Source organism: Crocodylus porosus, unplaced genomic scaffold, assembly GCF_001723895.1.
Source record: "Crocodylus porosus isolate Cpor-Errol unplaced genomic scaffold, CroPor_comp1, whole genome shotgun sequence".
In the NCBI taxonomy this organism is placed as follows: Eukaryota; Metazoa; Chordata; order Crocodylia; family Crocodylidae; genus Crocodylus; species Crocodylus porosus.
The window spans coordinates 86,630,137-86,634,798 of NW_017728947.1; the positions used below are offsets into that span (position 1 = coordinate 86,630,137).

The 4,662-nt window shown below is 44.4% G+C and overlaps 1 protein-coding gene across 7 annotated transcripts in view; it reads right to left on the reverse strand.

The window, feature by feature from the left end:
- The window catches only part of FOXN3 (forkhead box N3), a 319,921-nt gene that overhangs the window by 182,966 nt on the left and 132,293 nt on the right, over positions 1–4,662 (reverse strand). The window lies entirely within an intron of this gene.

Consider the following 4,662-nt stretch of genomic DNA (forward strand, 5'->3'; position numbering starts at 1 on the left):
GGCCTGGAGCTCCTCCAGCTGGCGCACGACAGACCCCAGTAGGGAGCAGACCCCGCAAGGGGAGGTGGCCATGCTCCCGGGCCCCAGAGCCTGAAAAAGGGACAGGCAGCCCCTGCAGCCAAGAGCCAGGGGCTCCGTCTGCGTGGAGCCCGGAACCATGGGCTCCGCCTGGGCGGCCAATGAAGGGGCCACAGAGCCCGAGGGGTGCGGCGCGTGCCCATCCGTGTCATGCCTCTGGTAGGCTGGCTACGGCTGGGGCTGACTACGCAGGCAGGGTCTCGTGCCCTCCTGCGCCCTCCCCTGCGCGAACTCCGCGCTAACTCGGGCGCCTGTTTGCGCAGCCTGTTCACGTGGCTCCCTGGGGGGGTGGGCCAAGTAGGGGCCTGGGCGGGGGGCTTGACCCAGCCGGGCACCAGGCAGCGGCCTCCTCCCAGCAAGCGAGGAGTTAACCCCTTCCCACCACGAGCCTGCTTACCTCCGGCTGTGCTGGGGGTCGGCAGGGGGCTTGGTGGCTGCTGAAGGGGTGTCTGGGGGGCTTCGGGGAAGCGGGGGCGCAGTGGGCTTCACCCGCGTGTCTCTCACTGCTCTGGAGCCTACCTGAGTGTGGTTTTTTTTTGTTGTTGTTGTTTTTTTCCCCTGTTTGGCGGGCCCTTTTAAACTATGCACATGCGCAGTGGGCCTGCCATCGGGGGACGCTGGCTTCTCAGGCCAGGGGGGCCCTGCCCTACAGGAGGGGGACTGGTGAGTACCCCCTCCTTCTCTTCTCTCTCCCTGGGGGGCTGGGTCCAGTAGGGGCCTGGGTGGGGGCTTGACCTGGTAGATAGTTTACTACACCTAATGAATTTATTACCCCTCCTCCTCCAACTAATAATAATAATAATTTTCAAGATGTTTCATTCTCTCGGTTTTCAAAACAACCTGAATTTCCCTATGTTGCATGAGTTTGATTTACAGAGCAGCATCTCTCCAAATCCTTGACTTATTTCCTAAGGGATGGGCATTATGAGCAAGGTTGGCTAGGCCAGAAGCATCACAGGACACGAGAGATGGGTAAGAAATCATGGTTTCAGGACCCTGTATGTGTCATTCTTCTACCACAGCAAAAATAAAATACCGTAGGAAGTCCTTGTTGCTGGAGTACTATATTCAAAGCAAGCTGTGTTTCCTTAGAACTACACTATTTTTTTTCCCTAATGGTCAGGCCCATTAATGTAAAATGCCTAAACATTAGATAAGTGTAAAGCTGTTTCGGCACATCTTCAACTCCTCTTCGAATCAGGAGTCTGTCATTTAAGTCTCTTCTCACCCAGCCTCAACAACAGCTTTGGCAATTCTACTTAGGATGTCGGCTTATATCTCACTATCACTGCTCAATATGTCACATTTGGCAACAAGCTCAGTGTAAACCTGGAGTTAGAATAGAGACAGAGACATGGAAAGTTTGACCTGAAGATCTTCGACAGTGCAGACCACTACACCAAGCATAATTTTCAGAACAGTAATTAATACAATATATTTCAGCTGCCTCGAACACCTTTGCTAAAGAGTAAATAGATTTGAAAAGTATGTAGATACTTTCCCAAAAAACAAAGAAAAAAAGTGATAAATTTAGAGAAGTTTCACTCTTCTCATTTTTACATTTGGAACCAAAATACTGAATGAAGAATTCTCAAGTTCATAAACATGGTCTAGTTTAAAATAAGAATGTTCCCCTCAAACTACAGTTATTCATGCTCTTTCCCTAGGAGGTTATTCTGCATTATCAGAACACACACCCAGGCCCAACGCAAAGGGGTCCAAACCTGATTTTCTGTTTTCTGTTTTCTTACCCAACATGCAGCCTCTTCAAAATGTATTTCAAGTTTTGAGGTGTTATTTAAATAGTACCTGGACTTCATCATTTTTATACTAAAAATAAAGACAAGGCAAGTTCTTCAAATTCACAGAAGAGAGTCAACAGACACAAACTAAACAAATGACAGAACATGCTACAGAGAAAGCTTCTAATCTTGCAGGCACCAGCAGAAGTCAGCCGCTCTTTAGTATGCTCTCTCATCTAATTTGGTAGAAAACAAGACACGAAAAAAGTCAGACAAAAAAAATTAGAGGAAAGGTCACACTGAATAGCAAGACAGTGCAGTAACTGCATCTCCTACCCCAGAGAGAAGTCAAAACTCTAAACCCACACAATACACACCTACCCACTGGGGTTTTCCCCAGTTTTTTTTAAAACTCGTGCATCTCATGTTTCAAAATGTTACTGTTACACATTACTATATATGACTGGCATGAGTTGTACCCTCAAGAGGATACAACTGATGAGATTACGATTAGAAACACATTAAGAAAGTTTAGAAACCGAGATGCAAAAAGGGAAAAGGGGGCAGGCAGTTTTTGGAAGGGGTATTAGCTGTGGCTGGAATGAAGTATCATTCAATGCTGCAAAGAGGGGAATGAGCAGAACAACTTCTAGAGAGCTTTGTTTGCTAGGATTGAGAAGCTTCAGGAAGGTGGGGCAGGCATAAGGTTCTACAGAAAACTGGTTAACTTGTCTCATTTTGTACTCCTTAGTGTCTACTAAGTGGCCATTACTCATCCTATTTATATTATATGTGAAAGCTGTTGATCAATATTGCAAAAGGGTGATTAGTGTTTAGTGATTAAACATCAGTATATGACTATCTGATCCAACATGCCTGAAGTGGAAGGAAGTGGTAAGAAACAAGTGATTGCATGGACTTAAGTAATGAAAACAGACAATTCATCTGAAGTCAAATGTTAATGTTGTCAAGATTTGTTAAGCGGCAAGGTAGAAGAGATTTATGGTATTCTCAGAACAGAGAGAAAAATTATTTCCTGAAGTTATTCAAAATCAAGCATACCATTGAGTGAAACTGGCTACTGAAATAGAAGAAAAGTGTTCTTTTACACTGTTGCCTGATGATACTGCAAGTGATGTCGATGTCACGCTTATCATAGAAACGTGGCCACAATAATCAGCTGAGCTAGTTCCAGGTCTTCAGGAACTCTTCAACAGAAACTTTATTTCAGAAATCCAAAAATTCTTTGACACCCCAGAAGTGGCAAAGAACAAGCAGTTATTACAAAAAAAAAACTGAAGACAGAGACTTGGCCTTCAGAAGATGGTTACAACTGTTTTTATGTTAAACACAACCTTCAACACAGCACAAAGATTACCATATCTTCTCACTTTTAGCACATCACTGGATATAACATGCACCCTGTTTTGGGAATCACCAGGTAGGAAGAAGCTCTTACCTTGGAGTACAAGTACATACCTAGCACCTGGCGTTTCCAAGGCTAGAGCCAAGCAATGACTCCAGGGCTATGCAATGGGTCCAGCTGCTGACTGACCTTGCAAGTCAGTCCAGTCCAGCATGTAGTGCCATGTCAATGTACTGGGAGGCTCCGCAGGAGTCCATAGATTTAGCAGTAGTGGAATGGTGGCAGTGTTAAATGCAATGGCTCACTGCCAAATCTCCAGAACCCTTGGGAATCAGTATTTCATGCATACAACGTGCACCCATATTCCTCCCAGCTAGTTTGCAGGGGGGGAAGGATGTTCGTGTTATATGCAAGAAAATATGGTAACTTAAAGAAACTACTGAAGTATTTCAGCCTGAATATACTCCTCCGGACAGATTTAAATGAATAGCTCTATTACTAGATGAGGAAAAAAAAAAAATGTAGAAAAAGGACAATTTAAAGAAAAACTCAGATCAGCAAGAACATTAGCACAAGACGGATAATCAAGCATGAAAGTGACAAGCATGTATACAGAGAAAAATGCATTTTTTCAGGAAGAACTAACTGGAAACAACATTTAAGTTGCTGCAAGAGGTTCTATTCAACAATGCAGGAAAGAGTATGGGAAAGTGCTCTTTGCAATCTACTCAGATCATGAGGACAAGAAGATTTGAGAACTTCTTGGGTGTAATCATGCTACACCACTGAATGAGTACTGAACATTTTAACTGAACCCTTCTGAGGTAGCTGTTCCTTTCTTAAGAATTAAACGATCACCACCAGTTGATAAAAAGAAGATAGTTACTTCTGGCTTTCAATAATATTTGAAGCAATTCTTCAGTACATTCTGTTTGTGTATTTGCATCCAAACACCATTAAGTGTAGAAATTTCTACTATACACAAGAACTCACTGACGAACACACAGCAAACAGGCCTGTGGAGAAGTACTAAAAAATTTAAAAATGACTGAAAGGTTTGAAAGAGACTTGACAGATTATAGCCTTAAAGCCTCTGGAATATGGCTGTAATATTGTTAACTCATGTGACTTATAGCAAGGTGATCACCTTCACCATCTGCCATAAAGCTGGCAAATCAGTCAGCAACATGGAAGGAAGTCCTTGACTTCACGAAAGCTGACTTTGACAAGCTCAGGAAGCTTGTCAGTGAGGCCCTAAAGGACCATGACCCCAGGGGGAGGGGAGTTCAAGAAGAGTTGTTGCTCCTCAAGGGAGCGATCCTCAATGCACAAGCTACTTCCATTCCATCTCAGAGGAAAGGCAGCAAGACAGGACAGCAGCCCCCCTGGCTCTCGCAGACCTCCTGAGGCTAAAAAGAAAGGCCTACAAAGGATGGAGGATGGGATTCACCTCCAAGGAGGATTATTCTGCACTGG